Below are 21,281 nucleotides of genomic sequence, written 5' to 3' on the forward strand. Positions count from 1 at the left end.
TGTCTCTGGGTGGTCCAGCAAACACTAGTTTTTTTCATGTGAATTGCTTTCCTCCCCATTTGCATTTGAAGCCACCATGCTCTTGCACCCTGCTCCTTAGTTCAGAATGGCACGTAAGCCCCACGCCTGGTCATCTGGGGGACTCGAGCTCCTATGGAGCCCCTACAAAATTAAACTTTATTTTCTCTTGTTAATCCATCTCAGGTCAATTTAAGTCTTAAACCGGGCCAGAAAACCTAGAATAGTATAGAGAAGTTTTTTTCTTCCCGGACATTACTTTGTGTGTGTGTGTGTGTGAAGGATACCTTTCGGCATTGAGAATAAACCTCAGAGAACTTTCCACATGGGGATGCTGCTAGAAGTCAGGACCAGGCACAGGGGCCCGGGGAGCCGGGCGAGGGCCGCTTCCAGGCAGATGGGCTTGGCTGTCTCCAACAGAAGGGCAGAGGGACCGATCTGTGTGCCCAGCGCTGTCCCCACCTGCTGAGAACTAATCCTGGGCTATCTCTCGGCTGGCCCAGAGAAACCCGAAACTCCCCAGGCTTTTGAAGGGCTTTATCTCCTCTTTCCAGGAACTCATTTGCTTTCTCAGAGGTGCCACCTAGCAGCTGCTGCCCAGAGCCCAGGAGAGCCCCGGGTCGCGTTTCCAGCCGAAGAGCCGCAGGGCCAGACCCCCTGGATCCTGCCTTCTCTCCCTCCCTGGGCTTCTGTCTCACAATCAGAAAATCCCTGCGGGGAGCAAAGCAAAAATCACACACATCACGAACAGCTGCTCCGAGTCCGGAGTCAGGAGGGAGGGAAGCGGGAATTCCTCCTTTCGCCATAAATTGTATGCAAATAGGTCCTTTTCTGGCAGAGAGCCGACAGCGGGAGAGAGCGTCTTTCATGAGCTAACCCTGTTCCGCCGCTGGGAGGGCTGTTCCTTTAATTCGCCAACTGAAAAAGTGGGAAAGGATGTCTGGAGGCGAGGCGTCCCATTACAGAGGAAGGAGCTCACTATATAAGCCAGCCAAAGCTGGCTGCACTGGCCACAGCCTGCCTACTGTCCCACACTCTCCCGCGCAGACACACAGCGCCCCTCCTCCGCACAAAGACAGCGCAGGGTGGTGTGATTCGTGGGGGACAGCCGCGCACCTGGGGGTCCCGGCTGCGCCTGCTGCGCACCTCCAGGTCCTTATTCCATGGAGCGGGTTCATTCAAGGATCTAGGTCTATTCCAACTTCGGAAAGGTAAGTCTGTTTCACCCCCCACCGCCAAAGATCATTATGACATACTGTTTGCCTTCCTGGTACCAAATGCGTTGCATTTTCTTCATTAACAAAATTTTTGCTTGATCTGCGCCGCTAGCGAAACGGGGTGTGTGTTAGGATCTGCGGTGCACCTTGGCTGGTTTCTATTCGCTCCCTTTCAGTCTTGTAGACTTTTGTCTATTTGTTCTCGTTCTATGAAGAGTCACACGTGGAAGGAGCCTTTTTATTTAAAAAGAAAAGTTTTTTATCTGTGCAGTTCTAAGGAGGAAAAATAAGAACTTTCACTGAACTCTGTCTGGCTGATTCACCTGTGGATATTTTTGAGAGGGTTAGGAAAGTGGAGTTTGCTCATGGCCTTACTCTGGGACGGGCTGGGGGAGATGGATAGAGGATTATGAAGAGAACAAAAAATGTACATCTAAGTAGCCTTACCTTACAGCTTTTAGTGTTGTATCCATCGCCTCATTTTAGAATATCCACCCTCATTGCCATCCGTGAGGTCAGACCTGGAAAGGGATGAGGGCTGGGGACAGGAGCCAGAAGGCGACTCCTAGGGCCAGGTGAACAACTATAGGTCTCAGGTGGGACTGAGACCAGAGTGCTGAACACCAGTTTCTGTTCTGATGGATGGGGGACTCCCTGTGGCTGCCTCCCGATTTCCTGATCCTTGAGCTCAGCACAGTACCCCATGCCTTTCTAGAATCATCTCTTCCTCCTCACCTCTCATCACAAAAAAATCCCAAGAAGCACATTGTCTGGGAGTGGAAGCTCTATGTCTCCTGGCTGACTGTGGAGAAAACACAGGGTTTCCTCTCTTTCACTGGCATCGTAAGGCATTAAGAGTTCAGGTTTTGAAGCTGGGGATCCCCAACACCAGCCTACGCATGTGACCCTAATGAAAATACATACCTTCTTTGAGCCTCAGTTTCAACATCTCTAAAATGGGCACAATAACTTCTGTTGTCGTTATGAAGAGAAAAGGATCGGTCGCTCAGTAACTAGAAGTTACTGCCCAAAACTGCCATTACCTTGGAAGTTAAAAGAAGCAACTTGCCAGACTGGGATTGTTTCTGGTGCACTCCTCACCCTCCTGTCCCCACTCCCGGTTATTTCATCTTGCGAGGTCTGTATTTCCATCTCGAGGCTCACTTGGCTGGCAGGTCTGAGTCCTGACTGTACTTCCCAAGCAGGAGGTGTGTTGGCACAGGTTGGGAGGAAAGGGAGCCGCCTGGGGCTGGATGTAAATGCCGGGTGCCGATTCCAGAATGCATGAGGTTTTGACTTTGGGCATTGGCTGATTCTGAAGCTGTTAGCTATAAAGTAGGATGCTGCCGCTGGGGGCTCTTTAGAAGGCTTTCCATCCAGAGGGAGCGCAGGAGAGAGGGCCTCACTCGTAGAATGAATACTTCTTTCTCAGGTTCTGTGGACCTTTCCCCCCCTTTTTTAATGGCGCTTTCCCATGTGTGCTTTAGAAATCAAACCTGGTGCCCATCCCAACCTGCTTGTTGCCTTGTCCTGCAATATGAAAAGCCCAGCTCAGGCCTGGGGGGGCGGGCTTGCTCAGTGCTAACGAGACCCATGGAAAGTGTGCTGGCATCAGGTGCATCCAAGCCCCTTGCAGTAGGTGTGAGTCAGTGAGCTTTGACCCCATGGGTTACAACGAGGTGACAGTGTTTGGGGGAAGAAAAGGGTGCACAGTATGAAAATTCTCTGCTTTGCTGGAACAGTCGAAAGTGAGTAAAGATGAAAAGGGGTGCTGGTGCTGCCAAGTTAAAGTTGGGGCTTTTTGTATGTTTTGTTTGAAAAACCTGGTTTCCCTATATCACCTTCCACAACCTGTCTCCTCAACCCCCCAAAAGTTACTGACCTTTTGGCCCTCAGCTTTGTCATCCAGATAAAGAAGGTAGACAGTGTTAATCTCATCGAGCCTTTGTGGCCATCAGGTAAGATAATATATAGCACATTCTTGGCATAGTACTGGGCACATTATAAAAGGTCAATAAAGGGAGGCTTTTCTTGGTTTCACTGCTTATTGATTTACAAGGGCTTGTCCAAGACTAACTAATGTTCTAAGACAGTGGTTTTCAAGCATGGTTAGCCGTGGAAAGAGTCATTCAATGAGATTGAGGGCAAAACCCTAATATGAATAGGATAGGTAAATATGGGGCTGATTAGGTTGAAATGGGGTTGGAAAGTCTTATTGCTCTCAGCCTCTGGGACATGACCACAGAACCCTGAACACACAAAACAGTTCACCATGAAGCCAGATGCTGTATATTCAGGCTGCAATTTTGCACTTTGACGAGGATCTGCGCCCCTCCCAGTCCCCACCTCTAATGGAAGTCAGAGCAATTTCCCAAGTAGTACAGTAGACAAGAATATATGTGGGAAGTTTAAAATGCAAAATGAAGAATAATTATTTTAATGAACTTAACATAGAGAACCTACTGTCCGACCTATAGGTCCTTTGTGTAGATCGTCTCGCTAAATAGCCACATGTCTCTGAAACATGGACAATACCCATCAGGCAAGGACATGGTGTGCAAAGCAAAGGGAATGAGTGAATTTTCCCAAGATCTAGGACTCAGAGGGATAGAGCCAGTTTTCAGACCCAGGTCCCTAGCTTCCCCAAGTCAGAAGCACCTCCCACAGCATACCTGCCGAATGCTGCTGCTTCTTGAACTCCCTTTAGAAAGAATGAACTTCCTCTCCGATTAAATCTGCCCCTCCAGCCCGACTGTGGCCACCTATAAATACGGCAGCAGCGTGATCATATAACCAGAATGGAATCTGGAAAGGGAATTCAAGCTGACAGAATGAAAAACACATCCCTCTTAATCCTCCCCTTTCTAACGCTCACGAAGATCTCCGCGCACCGAGTCTCTCCTACCCCTGGATGTCTGTTAGACACACAGCCATATGTTCTTATAAAACATACCCAGCTCGCTTAAAGCACAAATCCCTCTACACTGAAGTCATGTCGATTTGAAAAGCAGAAAGTAGGTAACATTTAGTTGACTCTTAATACACAATCCTCTTGTGATGGTAAAGCACACACACACTCAAAATAGTTAATGTTGAAGGTTTAGATTGCATGTGTGATAGAAGGGTTTGCCTATGGTTTCTCATAATTTGCATTCAAACACTGCAAGTTATGAATGACTAGCTTCATTTTATGGCCAAAAAAAAAAAAAAAAAAATTCAGGCTCAAGGAAGTTAAGTGACTCATCTCAGGGTTTTCCATAAGTGAGGGGCAGAGTTGGCTTTGAACCCAGACCCTCTGAGTAAAACCTGCCCTTCTTTTCCACTCTGCTGCCTTGACTCTTGAAGTCAGACTAGGCTTACCGTGAAAAGAACCCTGAACAATGCCTCTCAGTGATTGGCCAAGACAGCAGGGAAGCCCCCGACCAGCATTGCTGCCTATCGATTTTACAGAACGACCTGGCATATATCATTTTTCATGGTGCTCAGAAAAGGTCAACTCACAGTGGGGCACTTCTCTGCCTAGAAACAGAAAAGTTCAAATTTCAGCCCCAGGAGAGAAAAGAATGACACTAGAGGTAGCGATGAGGTCATTACTCATGATTTGTATCACAGGAAAATCTGCACACGTGGTGCCAGGTGGGAGCTCTGATTGGGGAAGCAGGGCTGTACCTGTACCTGCACCCTTTCTGAAAGCCAGGTGAACCGAACACCTGGTTTTACAAGAGCTAATTGGGAAAGTCCAGTTGGTGTGCAGCCCCGGGACACAGTGAACCTCAACACGATTAGGAAATGCTTGTAGGCTCTCAGCCACAAAAATCTCTTGTAGCCTCAGAGATAAGGGGTATGGTTCAGTCACTTCTCGCTCTGAAAAGATTACTGGGAATCCCCTTGAATCTCATCCCAGTCCAGTAGGAACACCTTCGACACGTGAGACACATTAGCTGAAGTCTCCTTTGCAGGGAGAAAAACCTCCTCAAACTCCAGGCAGTAATTTCATCCAAGACCAAAGCAGCAGTGGCCTCACCTAGGAGAAGAATCCATGATCCTATCTGATTGTAACCGTGGCAACCAGACATTATTACCCCAGTTATGCCCTTAAACAAATAAATTCTTTTTCTTATTTTTCTAATTCTTATTTATTGATTTGAAAGAGAGAGGGGGGGGGGGGGAGGAAGGAAGGGAAAGAGGGATACATCAATTAGTTGTTCCACTTGTTTCTGCACTCATTGGTTGATTCTTGTATGTGCCCTGACCAGGATCAAACCCGCAATCTTGGCTTATTGGGACAATGCTCTAACCAACTGAGTGACCCAGCCAGGGCTAGAAATCCTTTTTCTGTTCCCTTCTCCCTAGTCTCATACTTCCAGCCTCTCTTTAACTTTAGCAACAACCTGGTTCAGCACTGAATTACTCCCTTCGACCCTCCAACATTGAATAAATAGAAAACGCCCATGTTGAAAGTAGATCATGAATGGAAAATCCCTTCCATGGGTATTTTTAGTCTGTTTGTTAATGGAAATGATAAACAATTATTCTGTGCCAAGTTAGCTCAGATTTTTTTTGAAATGTCCTGTAACTCACAGGTCCAGAATTGTGCAGCCTTAGTCAACTCAAATGGCATTGGTTGGTCCTCTCCAAACACCCTATGTCAAGAGCCAGAGCTATTTCATAAGCTCTGAGTAGTCAGTTTTACTTAAGAATTAACCACTGATCAACTCTTACCCTGGAGGAGGTGAATTGACTGCTGCTAACTACTACATGAATGTGTCCAAAAAGTTATTCTAGGAGCGTGCTCAAGGATAATCGTAATACCTAAGATTTACTGAGTACCAGGTGTTATGCCATTTAATCATCCACCGTTGTTTCCAGCAAGTATAATTGCCCCTTCCAATTCAAACATGGGGAACCTGAGGCTGTAAACTTTTAAGTAACTTCCCCCAAAACCACGCAGGTAGTGATCGCTGGTGCCAGAACTCAGAGCCAGATCCAAATCCTGAGCAAGTGGTTATCGTCACTATGGTAAGCAAGTCATGCTCAGCACCATAATTCTAGTCATCTTCTGACACCAGAGAGGGCTCGTTCGACCCAGCAGAGTCGATGAAAGCTTGAAATTCGCTCCCCTGTGTTGTCTATGGCAGAGTGGCTGCGACCTCCAACTTGCTCTTTCAGGTTTCACATCCTAAGGAAACTATTAAATAAGTAGTGTAAGATTTCTAGTGCACTTTGTCTCCCTACTGAGCTCTGAGCTGCAGGAGAGGGAAGCTGGGCACCCACCACATCCCTTCTACCAGCCTGAGACTCGGAGCAGGGACGCACTTAGGCAGATGCTGCACGAGTGAAGCCGCATGCGCCCTGCAGGCTGGTATAAACACCCTGCCTTCTGGTTCCTGCAGACTTCTCTGATTCCTCCACATACCATCATGCTTCATAATTGATGAGGGGCTCCCCCTCCACCTGACTGCATGCCACTGAGGTCAATTATACTGATGAGGCAGGAACTGTGTCTGTTAGAGCAGCTGTTTACCCCCAGAGCCCTGCCACCTGCTGGCAGGTGTCTCTGCCTTCCCAAAGGAATCGAGCAATAATAGTACAGACTACGTTGCTTCTCAATGGTGTTCTATGATTTACGAAGCATATTCACGTGCCAGGTAAATGTTAACTAAGTAGGAGGCTCATAAATTTATAAATGTATAAAGCAACTTTCCTGTGCACCGCTCTCTAATTCTCCCAGCAACAATGTGTCATTTTACAGACAAGTCAACTGATGCCTAGAAACACTGTCACTTGTACAAAGCGGAAAGCGGTGACTTGGGTTCCTCCCCAGGTGTAATCCCCAAATTGTGCTTTTTTTGACTGTGCTGCTCAGCACTCTGGCAAGATTCCCAGTTTTTAGATTAGAAAGGAGGTTGGAGACAGTGGGCAACTGGCTAGCAAAAATATTTACATTTTTATTTTTTTTTACTTTTTTATTTTATTTTATTTTATTTTATTTTTTCTGAAGTTGGAAATGGGGAGGCAGTCAGACAGACTCCTGCATATGCCCGACCGGGATCCACCCGGCGTGCCCACCAGGAGGCAATGCTCTGCCCATCTTGGACATTGCTCTGTTGCAACAAGAGCCATTCTAGTGCCTGAGGCGGAGGCCATGGAGCCATCCTCAGCGCCCGGGCCAACTTTGCTCCAATGGAGCCTTGGCTGCGGGAGGGGAAGAGAGAGACAGAGAGGAAGGAGAGGGGGAGGGGTAGAGAAGCAGATGGGCTCCTCTCCTGTGTGCCCTGACCGGGAATCGAACCCGGGACTCCTGCACGCCAGGCCGATGCTCTACCACTGAGCCAACCGGCCAGGGCAATATTTACATTTTTAAAGGGTAGTTCGGTACCCAGGGCAGATACCAAACACAAATATGAGAATTGACAGTGGTGGGCATTAGGGAAAGGAAGACTGGAAAAATAGGGGAGCTCAAATTTCATCCCGCTGGGATGGGTTCGGAGATAAAACCGTACTTGGTAGGTAGAAAAAAAGATGGAAGACTTAATTTGAGTGCGAACCAACATATATCTGTACAAAACTCTGAGCCTACAAAGGCCGCATGGGGAAACCCGGCTAACAGCAGTGCCGGGGACTCCGCTGGGCAGGCAGCACTGCACGGACACATGGAACCGCACTGTGGGAGTGACACACCACCGCCTGGACACATGGAACCTCACTGTGGGAGTGGCACACCACCAACCGGAAGATAGCCGAGCAACAGCGGAGGCCCTGCCAGCCAGAGACCTTCAGGAACACTGCGTCCAGTGTCGGCACCAGTGTACAGAGTAGCAGTGGCAACACTAGTGATAAGTCTTGTGAGTGCCCCCCAGGCCAGGAGGCCATGGCTTTCCACCTAAGGAAGAGAGTCGGGGAGGGGCAGGTACCCAAGGGGCTTTGATGCAACAGAGGGAGCCTCCCCGAAGGGGCACTCGGAAGTCAGACGGGCTCAGGTTGGGCAGATGCGCCTTCAGTGCTTTCCCAAAGGAAGTGGCCTCCTCTCGGAGGTCCTTATGTCTTGGGCCCTGTGATGGTCACACAGAAGTAGCTAGATACAGAAATGTCACAGATCAGTGATGTAACCTACAGGTAGATTGTTAAAAACAAAACAAAACAAACAAACAAAAATAACATCCCTAAAATGCATAGACTATTGAAACTCATCGATAATCTTTAAGCCATGTCCAACAGAAACCTATGTAATTTTGTTAACCAGTGTCACCCCAATACATTCAATAAAAAAATAATCTCTAAGCTAGGGTCTGGCAACTGGGTTTAAAAAGCCTCACTAAAGTGATTTGGGGGCTGACATAGAGAGATGGGAGACGAGGCTCAACTTTATTTCAACGAAAACACCTCTGCTTTCATCTACTTCATATACTGAGCTTCCTCGTGAAATTGCATTTAACAAAAGAGTCCTGTGACCAAAGACAAACAAAAATGTTTTGTAAATTGTTGGCCTAGTTTGATTTCCTTCATTTTACAGATGGTGAAAATGAGATTTACAGGAGGGAATAGCCTTTCGAAGCTTTCATGCCAGTTGGCAAAAGGGTCAGGACTGAATCCTAGGTCTTTTGACTCTTGCTCTTGGAAGCCAGAGGCAATATAAGAAGTGTCAGCGTTAATGCATGGTTTAAAAAGGAAAAGTGAACAGAGTTTTGTTTGTTGAATAGCTTTGGCACGTGTGGAGCCTAGGAGTCCTCTGTATTTGTTATCTGTTGCTGTATAACAAATTACCACAGAAACATGGTGGCTGTGACAAACACATGTATTGTGTTACAGTTTGTGTCAGGCAGAGTTCCAAGCAGAGCTTAGAGGTCTCTTCTACCTCATGGTCTCTCATGGGGCTACAATCACAGGGTTGGCCAGGATTGGGGTCTTACCTGAAGGTTCAACTGGGGAATGGTTAGCTTCCAAGCTCACTCCTGTGGCTGTCGGCTAGATTCAGTTCCTTCAGGGCTTTTGGATAGAGGAACTCAGTTCCATGCTGGCTGTTGGCCCGAGACCACTCACACTTCCTTCCACCTGGGCCTCACTGACTTTAACATTTTCTCCATCAAAGTTAGCAAGAGAATAAGTGAGCCTGCAGGCAAGACAGGCATCACAGTCTTGTGTAGCCTAATAGTGCAAGTGACATCCCATCACCTGGCCATGTTAATACATTGGTTGCAAGCAAACCACTAGACCACCCCACACCCAAGGAGAGAGAATGACACAGGATATGAATAGTAGGAGGCAGTATTATTGGGAACCATCTTAGAGTTTGCCTACCAGTGCTTCCAAAACTCCACTGTCACTGATTTCTGACAACTTATTATCAATGACAAATTCATCCAACACACATTCACTTCTGTTGTAAGCAATCAATAGGATGGCAGCCACTTAGGAAGACTGTGTCTTATCTAAGCTTCCCATCCATTTATACGGTGAAGCCAGATGTTTTGCATTAAATGTTCTAGTTCACTAGGGAGCTGTGAGTCCTCTTGAATATCACCCAAGAGCACAATCTTCCAACTCAAGGATTTCAAATACATTTCATTCAAAGGCTTGACATTCAAAGTGACCAAAATTGAAACTGGTCCATTGCCCTTCTCCCCAACCTATTCTTCTATTAGCAGATTTAATGAAAACTAGAATCTAAGATTAATTCTATCTCCCTTGCCACATTTTTTTCCCCTACCATACACCAAATCTTGTGGACTTTTCTGTCTTGACAACTAAATGAATGTCTCCTTGTCCCCTCCAGTTCAGGCCATGGCATCTCACAAATGGACCACTGCAACAGTTTTCCCATTGGCCCCATCCCACATTCTTCCTAAGCCTAGACATTTTCAAATGGTTCTCTTCTAACCACCAGGAAAAATTCAAATTCCCAGGCCGATGTTCAGTGTTTTCCATGACCTGACGCCTAGTCTCCAAACAGACCTGTACTTAGCTATAATGCTGTCCACACCAGCCAACCGTTTCATATTTTGTGCATCCTCCCAAATGCTATTCCCTCTTTCCTAGAAGGCCTTGCCCCATGTACTTCACCAACCCACAGTCTCCTTTCAAAATTCAGTTCAGGAACCACCTGCGGGTAGACTAGATGACCCTTTGCTGCCATCCGGTTGTACCCTGGGTTCTTCCCTGTCAGTACTATGTCATCCTGTTCATTCATAAGGCAGATCCTCCTACCAATGACATTCTTGAAATGAGGACCTGTATTTGTTTGATCTGTATTCGAACACAACTGGAATAAAATTAATTTTCAACAACAGACGGCAGTCCTGCTGTTTCCCAGATTTGGACTTCCCCTTCCTCACCCGAGTTTATTTGTAAAGCCCAGAACTTAAAGTTGTTTTCATGCTTTCTTTGCCCTCTAAGCTCTCAACTGTGCAGGGTGATGTCATAATACATGACAGGAGGAAGCCAGCATAGTCTGGGGACAAGAAACTATCTCAGGATGCAGACTTCAAGGAATATTCTTGCTCTCAGAGGTGGCCCCGGAATCAAAGTGTGCTCTGTCCGGGATTTCGGAAAACCAGTACCAAGGACAGAGGAAGCCCGTCTGGGGATTCGAGGCTGAGTCACTAGAGATAGGAAAACCCGGAGGTTATAACAAGGGTCAGTCTACAGCTAGGGAGGAAGGAAAGGGCTCTACGAAGGAGTGAAGACAAAGAGATCTCTATCTCAGGACATGGAGAATTTCACAGCCCAGAAGGGTTGTGTAATAACTAAAAGTAGGGCTTAAACATCAAAAAGTCCTTAGTTCAAGAGCTTGCTATCAGCTTGTTACATGATCTTGGCCAAGTGACTTATCTTCTCTAAGTCTCATTTTTCTTATCTGTATTAAAGGAAAAATAGGAGCATCTACTTCACAAGGTCATTGTGATGATTAAACAATTCACTGCAAGTGTATTGCTTAGCAAAAACACCGGCACTCAATATAAATGTTTCATTGTCATTGTCATTGTTACTGGTTGTCGAAATAGTTCTTAGTAATAGGACTCCACTAGACAAGCAGTTCCCAGAAGTGTGTCTTGTTGAAGGGTATTCTCGTGAGATGCACCTTAAGAAGTGTTCTGTGACCAAAAGAGTTTGAGGAATACTTGACATTGTACCCTGTTCTGGGAAACTCCCAGTTCACGTATACATTCAATGCATAGTTCTAAGAGCTGGAGATACAGGAGAAAACAAGATAGGGAAGATCTCTCATTCAGGGAGCTGACATTATGTTGGGAAAAGGTAGACAATAAAAAGGAATCAAATGAATTCATAGTACAATTTCAGGTAGATATTTTCTAAGAAGCAATATAAAATGCAATAAGGGACCAGGAGATGACTGGCAGTGGGAGGGGTCCTCTTTTAGACAGGAGGTGATGTTCGAGCAGAGATCTGAATGCAATGAGGAAATGGCCTCCGTGGGCAGTGGCTAGGAGTTAGGGTTTTACTCTGAGTGGGATGAGAAGCTGGTGGGAGATTTGGGTAGGAGAAGACATAATCTGAGAAACCCTGGAGCAGTTAATCATTTCAGCTTTGTTTAACCCAGTGTCCCCAAACGCTTTTGACCACAAATATCCTTCCCCATGGGACATCTACCTAAATACATCTTGGAATAGAGTCTGGTAAATTCTGCACCAGAACTCTGTAAATTTTAAAAGAACTGCAAATTTGCTATCCCTCATCTAGACCTGCAGTAATAAGCCAAACCAACCACTTGCACCAAAACAGGCATGCCCAGAGCAGGAAAGCCTAGCCGTGGAGGTACAGACAAGCAGGATATCACCCTAATTCACAACTCTTTTTGGCTGAAATGATCAGTGAGCACAGCCAGATTTCAGCAGACTCGGGAACCCCATCTCAGGCCAAAAGAAACTTGCCAGCATCTTCCTAGAAGCTAATGAGCATTTGCAAACAGTGCATCTTGGCTGAAGCTTTCTCCGAAGGGGACGCGTATAAAATTTGAGCTCCCACCAGAGGCTCTGGGAGAAAGAGGTTAAGTATTTCAGTGCATACATGTGGACAGCCACCAGATTGCTACTGAAGGTCTAGGCAGTGGCAGGTGGAGGGGGTCTGCTGGGGCTCTGATCTCCCATTTTATTCAGCAGTGCTGATTTAAGTTTTCACCTTGTATGAACTGCAGGAAGTTGCTTGATGAGTCAACCCCATGTGGTAGTTAAAAGTCCAAAAACTGGCTCTGCTTCTTAGGCCAGTAGCTGAGCCTCCCTCAGTATCAATTAAACTTCCAAATAAGCATAATAATACCTATCTCACCAGGTTGCCTTGGCAAATGACAAGATAAATGATGGCATGTATAAAAAAGGTGCACTTCGAGCATAAGGCCAGGCACAAAATAGGTATGTGGTAGGCTTCTCAACAAAAATGTCTGCTTCCTCTCTGTTCTAGTTCAATCTATATTTGGTTTTATAATACTCGTTGTCATTTATTAACTAACTACGATTGTCTAGCCAACATCACCGTACATTGAGTAGTAGCTGATTTTTGTAAAGAAATTTTTATGGGAGCACAGCCTTGCTCATTCATCTATGTCATGTCTATGGTTACTTTTCTCTACAATAGGAAAATTGAATCATGACAGAAACCATCTAACTGAAAGCCTTACATTTACTATTTGCTTACTTAAAAAAAAGGTTTATCAACTCCTGCCAGTTACTGTGTTTAATTTAGACATATAATTTTCAATCACCAGAACCTAGCAAGTTGGGCATTGTTATACTTTATACGTATAAAGAGACTGAAATAGAAATAATCATCTAGTAAGCCCCCCTCCAAAAACATATGCCAAACTATACCGGAAGGAAGCTTAGAAGAATGCTAGAATGGTTATTCATATGTAAGGTTCACCTCATTTGCCCCTTACTATCTCTCTCAGACCAAATATGTTGACATTTCTACCATGTGCTAAATTAAATGACCCGTCTAGAAGGGGTTTCCCCCTTCCTTTACTTTTTGGTTTGTTTGTTCATTCATATAAATCCATTCTTTCAAAAATAAAAGTTGTAATGTCTAGACCCTCTGAAGTGCTATCATGGCTTGACGAATTTCTTGGAAGCTATACTTTTATACATTTTTCTTGCAGATAGTACATAGCATGAGGCCCAATTTTCCAGAAAGGAGAGATGTTTAATGCTCCCCTGTCTGCTACTGCTCACTCTATCTCTATCTCCAGGCCAGACTCAAGGAGAGTTAGCTATTTCCAGGGGCTTTAAAGATTTGCTCGAGCCAGAGATAGTATATAGTGCGTTTGGCTTTGTGCCTCCCCTCAAGTTAAAAATGTAAACTACATAGCCATGTGCACCCTCATTCCCCAATACCATTCTTCCAGGAGGCCCCATTTGAGGAATCCAACAACTCTCCTTACATCAATGAAGTTGAATTTCCCGCTGATATTTATCATCTCAATATTAGTTCTTTAAACTGAACAATAAGTCTAGTCTTGCTTCATAAGGTTGGTGCCCCAACAGAATGGCATTTGTGTAGTGTCGGGCACAGGGTCAACGTGAGACTGTTTGCCTTAATCTTAAATGACCAGAGAAACTCCATTCTGAAGCTTCCATGGAGCCACAGACCACTCGTCGCTCTGTCATTACTCCTGTCTAATATACAGGGTAGAGCAAAAAGGTTACAGTGTGAGTATGTGAAACACAGGGTTTATTCTTGTTATTATGTATTAATTATTGTCTTCTTTTCCATACAAACAGCTGTAAACCTACTTTTGCCCTGTGAAAGGACATAAAAGGAGAAAGGGTCTAGGAGCCGTTACTCATTGTGTGCCATCAAACCTCATCCCGTGACACACTTCAAACGCAGAATAATCCAATAAATTGAGGAAACACTCTCTAAACTCTCCTCTTCTAGGAGATTTCTGAGAAGACAAACACTTTAAGACCCTGGAATGCCCCAAAAGTTGTGTAATTTATTTGGCTTCAAAGAGCATTTGGTTTAAAAGAGCAGTTGCCAAGAATGTTTAATTAGAAAATGTGTTTCCCTTGCATTAGTACCTGTCAGCATGTTGTAGATTACACTCTAGAAAATGCCGCTTAAACAGCTAAATTAAGTCAAAGTCAAGGGCTAGGAATATCTCTATATTTCAGGCATATGTGCAGCTCTTCCTGCTCTCTCTGTAAGTCATAAAGTTCTTTTGTGGCTAATATTTATTCTGGGCCCCGGGTCCCTTTGAAGTTCATGTAAACTTAGTCATAAAAAAACCATTTCTTTGATATTATGATATTAGAGGATGGCGGCAAAGCTGGTGGGTAGGAATGGGCTCCCTGACTCATGAGCCAGGCCACCAGAATTAAATTCCTGCTCCTCCTTTCCAGAGGCATGGCCTTGAGCTGTGTGAGTCTCAGTTTCCTCATCTGTAAGCTGAGAAAAACGAAGGTAGCTAGCTGCCTCAGGGGGCTTGGAGAGAATTCAATGAGGTAATGCACATAAGACACGGAAAGCAGCTTCTGGCACAAGGGTGATCAATCCATGTTACTTCTGTAGCGTTCAGATAAAAGCATGTCTGCCTTGCCCGGGCTGACACAAATCAGTTACTGGAGTAGACTTTGTTTTCCCTGAATGTCCTGTTCCTGGCTTTCAGACTTAGAGGCATATTTTCATTTCAGGTGTCAATTTCCTCCAAATGTATCACACTGTACTGAACTTGATTCCTACAGGCTTTCATAATTGTCAATGGCTCCATCTGGCTGCCTCTGTCAGGCCGCATTCCATTCATCCGAGCATCAGCACATGGAGCTGGAAAAGCTCGCCCAAGCTATCTCGTTTTGCTATGCCAAGTATTTGGCACACATATAAACACTCACCCCGTTCTGTACCCACGGCAGACATTGCTAATCCATCACAGCCTTTTCCCCCTCGAGTCCAAACATGGCCACAGGCTCTTTCTCAGTGCAGCTCCAGGAGCTAGGTGAGCTAACTGAAATGGAAATCTAAGCAAATACTTACTTGCCATCCCAAACCAATTCAACCTCTTTGCCAACACATGAACCGCTACAATATTTTCTATTTTTAAAAATATATTCAGGGTTGTGGAGCTTCCTCAGCAACAGGGGGAGGACAAGAAGAGAAAGGAGGGAAAAGGGGAACAGATACTAACATTTAGTTAGCATTTATTGTTAATATTCCAGGCTTTTCTAATTCCATTATCCCATTCACTGTCTCCAACAACCCTGAAGAGATCTCTATTTTACAAGTGAAGAAGCCACAGTTCAGAAAAGTTAAAGGGCTTTGTCCAAGGCACCCGAGCAGGTAAACAGAATTTGATCTCGGGTGTTCCTGACTGTGAGAGCTATATTCTTCTCTCCCATCACACTGCCTCCTTAAGGCTTTTCAAAGTTTTTTCAAGATGACATATTAGGCATGAGGTGACAGCTTCACAAAGGCCACCATGTCACAGGGCCATTTTCAGAAACTATCTAGTTTAGAGTTGTGCATGCAGCTATAGCCTGTCCTACCTAGATAATTTTTTACCCATAGCTAAAGAGCTCAAGAAGCCACTTTCCAATACTTATGACAGAGTCAACTGGATTTCTTAAAATTCTTGAAGAAGGCCAAAACAGAGGAGGCCATTTTTTTTTCTTTAGGAAATGAATTCAAATCTATTTTTGAAACGATTTTCCAGAATTTTTCAGGAACCTATCTTGTTGCCACTTGGTCAGACCACTTTTTATTTTCTTTTCTGGCTAGGCAAAAAATAGAATAGGAAAAGCAAGCACTATGCAGAATTTTATTTCAAAAATTGGAAGCAGACCATACCAGGGCAGTTTGTGGTCTGAATGTATCAATGGATCTAGTCATATTTTATCCGAACTTTTCTTAGGTGTACTAAACCACAAATATGAATCTTGGCATTGTGTCTGGATGAAAATATTTTATGGATTAAAATTTGTGGGCTTAATTTGGTTGGTAATGAAACTTCTGTTTGGGGGATGGGAGAGAGAGGAAGCCACAAAGTGCCACCAATGCTTAAGCCAGACAATTCTAGAAACACTCAGTATGTGATGGGTTTTTCGGTACTTAGTAGTGGCCATTGAACTTGGGTCTAAAGTAAAATTCAAAATTAAATTGGGCAGAAATACTGCTGAGTTACCAATGACCCATAAGTGACTCTAGAAACCAAAGGGATTCTAGAATTGGGGCCACACACACTTGCTTAGTTTATAGGAAAGTGGTTGTGACTTATCCAAAGTCACCCAAGTGATAGAACTGCGGCCCACAGCTCAAGAACCCTTGGAATACTGACTAGAATCCCACGGGAAGGAGCCTGGTCTGTGTCGGCTACTTTCATAACCCCTGTGTTTAGTGTGGTGTCTGGCACATTGCGTGTAGCTGAAGGAATAAAAATGAACTAATTGTAGGAGTGCAGCTATGAGGAATTCCTGGATATATCTTGCCTTAGAAGAGATCACAGAGGAACGAATTGTATTAGTATCATCAGGAAAGTAAGAGTATGTGTTTGTTCATTCATTTCATGAATATGAGCACCTGCTGTAGGTGAGATGGTGGCACAGCGGGATAGAGTGATGACCTGGGATGCTGAGGACCCAGGTTTGAAACACCAAGGTCGCCGGCTTGAGCACAGGGTCATCTAGCTTGACCTTGGGCTTACCATCTTGAGGACAGGGCTGCTGGCTTGAACATGGGATCATAGACATGACCCCCACGGTCACTGGCTTGAGCCCAGGGGTCACTGGTTTGAGCAAAGAGTCCCTGGCTCAGCTGGAGTCCCCTGATCACAACACATATGAGAATGAACAAAAGAGAAGCAAGTATGAGTTTATGCTTCTCACCTCTCTCCCTTCCTGTCTGTCCCTGTCTCTCTCTTCCTCCCTCTCCCTCTCTCTAAAGGAAAAAAAAAAAGGAGATATAGTCAGCTTTCTTTTATTTAATACCAATATATTGTACATTTAGTATGTTTGAGATAGAACGCTTGGTGTTGGGTATTAAGAGATAAATGACTCAGATGGAGTTCCTGCCTTCATGGAGTTTTCAGTCTACAAGCAGTCCGCCCGTGCACATTCTCACTGTACAAGGACAAACTGTACACACCCCACTGCCTGCGGGAGTTCCTGCCTTCAGGGAGTTTTCAGTCTACAAGCAGTCCACCCGTGTGTATTCTCACTGTACAAGGACAAACTGTACACACCCCACTGCCTGCGGGAGTTCCTGCCTTCAGGGAGTTTTCAGTCTACAAGCAGTCCACCCGTGCGCATTCTCACTGTACAAGGACAAACTGTACACACCCCACTGCCTGCGGGAGTTCCTGCCTTCAGGGAGTTTTCAGTCTACAAGCAGTCCGCCCGTGCGCATTCTCACTGTACAAGGACAAACTGTACACACCCCACTGCCTGCAGCCCAGTAGAAATACAAGATAGCATTGGCTTCTTGCTCTAAAAGAGGAAGATATGCATCTGTAAGAAAGCTACCCAAGTCATTTTTCGAAGGACATCTGTTAGAAATACCAGATCAAGTACTCAGAGAATTCCGAAGAGGGAAAAAGTTATGAGAAAAAACTTCTAAGAACAGATTAATTTTTGAGTGTTACCATGAAGGACAGATAGATTTGTCCACTCAGAGATGGCAAAAGGGCTTTCTAGAAGCCTTCAAGGCATCTGGAACCCCAGTGATAACTGAAACGTGTCCCCGAGGTGTGGGCAGTGAGCATGCTTTCTCTCTGCAGCTCCCACAGATCCAGACACGAAGGCCCTAACTCCAGGGCACTGATGGTATTCTGATATGAGCCGGGTGTTCAGAGATTTCATAGACAGAGCTTGACTCTGGTGTTGAACCACAGTTCTTTTCGTTGGTTCTTCAGCACTACAGGTATATATAACATGAGGGTTCAAAGCATTTACTTTGGACTCAGATGGACCTGCATTCAAACCCCAACTCTACTACATAATAGGTCTCTGAATGTGCACAAGCCACTTAATTATTCTATGCTTCAGTTTTCTCATCTGCACAGTGAGAATAAAGATACTGCCTCCTATCGTTTTGTGAGAATTTGAAATGAGAGGTTTAATGCTTGCTTAGCACAGGCTCTGGCCATTAAGACCAGCAGTGCTGCTGAAACTTGCTTGCGTATGTTCTAGTTTCTGAGATTTCTGGAACAGAGAACAGGTCCTTCCTTACGTGTCTAGCCTCCCCAGCACCCAGCACCCAGTACATTGCACAGTACGTAGTAAGTAAACAGCAAGTAGCTTTTAAAAGGATCTTAACATTTTTTTACTCTTGCTGCAGGCTTGGGAGCAGGCACCGTGTTCTCAATCCACAGTGACTCTTAAGAATATCACAAATCTTAAACCCACAGTACATGGATCTAAAATCAGTTTCATTTTGTGAGCTTTCAGGAGGAGAGCGTTATGATTATAGGGAACATGCCTGTGATCTTTATTGTTGTATCCCTCATAGTTCACATGGGACTTGGCACATGGTAGGTATTTGATAAATGTGTACTGAAAAGATGGATAGTTAGATGAATGGATAAAGAGATGGAGGGAGGGATAGATGAATAATGGATGGAAAATTGAAGAAATGTTACAAGACCAAGAAATCTGGAAATCTCTTCACACGGATGTGCTCTGAAATCCCATTGCTTATATTTCTCTCTGGGGACCATTAAATTGACCTCAGACTAAGAAGTACTAGAAACCTTTCATATGCATTTAATTTTGAAGCTCTCTTAGTGATCTGGGGAAAGATATAAATCTCATTGAATTTTCTTTCCTTCTTTTCCAAGTGAGAGAAGGGGAGATAGAGAAACCGACTCCCACATGTGCCCCAACCGGGATCCACCTGACAACCCCCCCACCCCCCACCCCCCATCTGGGACTGATGCTCTACCCATCTGGGGCCATGCTCACAACTGAGCTATTTTTAGCTCCTGAGGTGAAGGCTTCACAAAGCCATCCTCAGTTCCTGAGCCAATGCACTTGAACCAATCAAGCCATGGCTGTGGGAAAGGAAGAGAGAAAGAGAGAAGGGGAGGGGGAGGGGTGGAGAAGCACCTGATTCTTCTGTGTGCCCTGACCAGAAATCAACCCGGGACACCCACACTCCAAGCCAGTGCTCTACCACTGAGCCAACTGACCAGGGCCACAATTTCTTGATCAAGAGACAGGATCTATGGGTTTAATATCAGCTTTACCCCTGATTAGCTGAAAGCCTTCTCTAGGTGTTTCAATTCTGTTATTCTCTTTCTTTTTATTTTTTAAAGATTTTATTTATTCATTTTAGAGAGAGAGAAGGGGGGAGGAGCAGGAAGCATCAACTCCCATATGTGCCTTGACCAGGCAAGCCCAGGGTTTTGAACCGGTGACCTCGGCATTCCAGGTCAATACTCCGTCCACTGTGCCACCACAGGTCAGTGACTCTGTTATTCTCTTTCATGTTATGTACCTCCTCTATGGAACTGAATGTGGCTGCTGGAGTGATATACTCCTAACAGTTCTGAAGTGGGGCTCCACAGAAGTGCCTCGGTATTGATTAGGAATATCTGCCACGTACACTAGAAGCATGTGGGTGGGTGCCACAGATTTGCCACTCCAGGAGTCAGTTATCGTCTACAGTTGCTTCTAAGCCTTGCTCAAGTCTGATTTTGATTCTACAATCCGATGTCTGTCTGTGTCTATGGAAAGTGCTGAAAATCTGAGCCAAACGTTTCCCGTCAGGAGCAATGTCTTGAAAGATTAAACCACAGGCAGCCTGTTCTGGAGAAAACTCTGGCTGAGCAGCATGGACAACCGTCCCAGGAGCAGCACTGCCTCTTGGCCAGGGTACTAACCTCTTGGAAAAGAGCTCTGCCCCAGGCTCGTGGCTTGATTTTCTTGCTACTGAATTAGAGTCGAGAGGCTAGGAGGAAACCAGGATGATGGCTATATAGCCTCCTTTCTCTCCTAAGGATTTCAGGTTATCCCTGGTCGTTAGAGCCACCCCAGAATTCCCTTATGAATTCCTCATCCTTCAGAGACTAGCCCTCCACTGAATGCCTTCTCCAAACAAAAGACAAAGCTCCTCCCACAATAGCAGCACACAGCAGTTCCTAAGACACCCCCCCCCGCCCCCGTTAGGCACTGTCCTGAGTATTTCTATGCACAATCTCATTTTCTCTCACTTGCAGTTGAAAGAACTTCATTGTGGGGTTGATATTAGTGTTGCCATTTTACACATAAGAAAATTGAGTTTCAGAGAGGCAATACTATATATATCGAAGGTCATCACCTCTAGATTTAACCATATGAAGTTACCCCCATCCAACCATTTTTACCTACAAAAATGGCAATTCCACATGGTTCAAACTAATAGCAAATGGCAGAGCCAGGATCTGATAGTATTCAACTAACTCTAGAGCAGATACTTCCAAACACTGCACAGAATATCTCGGATATCTGTCCATCCTATCATGTATTATTCTTCCCTCTAAATGACTGTTCACATGTCTGTTTCCTTTACTGGACTCACTGAGAGCAAGTACACCTCACAGCCTGGTCTTAGCACTCATTCAACTCATCTCAGGTGAGATCAAGAATAAATGATATTTAAAATAGTCATTCTCAAGCCTCTGGGAAGGTTGTTCACTAGCATTCTAACTGGGCATCAGTTAAGCCACCATGCTACCTAATGGATAAATGTTTTTCAGTGCTGGAATTCAAACGCTTAGGGCTTGGAAGCGTTTGGGTTTGGCAATCTTAGTTTTCTCAATTCTTTTAAGACACTGGTTGTGCTAGACTCAGTTGACTATAAAAATCAGATGTCCTTGGAAAAAAAAAATCCACCCTTATGGCTCTTTCCTGGCTCCTCTCTCCTCCTGACACATTCCAAGAAGGAATTTATGAATGTTGGGAAGGACAGAGAGTGAGGAATTTCTAGAATCTTTAAGAACGTCCATGTAAGCAACTCCATGCTTAACTGACTGTGGACAAAAAAAAAAAAAAAAAAAAAAAGAAGAAAAAATCTCTTGGTGTGAGCTATCTCATGCATTGCCAAAATGATTTGGAAAGAAATTAATTT

The 21,281-nt window shown here is 44.9% G+C and overlaps 1 protein-coding gene across 3 annotated transcripts in view; it reads left to right on the forward strand.

The window, feature by feature from the left end:
• The first annotated feature begins 1,000 nt into the window (after positions 1-1,000).
• The window catches only part of TNC (tenascin C), an 87,910-nt gene continuing 67,629 nt past the window's right edge, over positions 1,001-21,281 (forward strand). Inside the window, exons 1-2 of one of the 3 annotated variants that reach the window (XM_066256396.1) lie at positions 1,001-1,229; positions 19,509-19,634. The gene's annotated coding sequence lies outside the window, so the exon portion shown is untranslated. The remainder of the gene's footprint in view (positions 1,230-19,508; positions 19,635-21,281) is intronic. The other 2 variants (XM_066256395.1, XM_066256398.1) reach the window with 2 other exon arrangements.

This window comes from Saccopteryx bilineata, chromosome 2, assembly GCF_036850765.1.
Source record: "Saccopteryx bilineata isolate mSacBil1 chromosome 2, mSacBil1_pri_phased_curated, whole genome shotgun sequence".
Taxonomy (NCBI): domain Eukaryota; kingdom Metazoa; phylum Chordata; class Mammalia; order Chiroptera; family Emballonuridae; genus Saccopteryx; species Saccopteryx bilineata.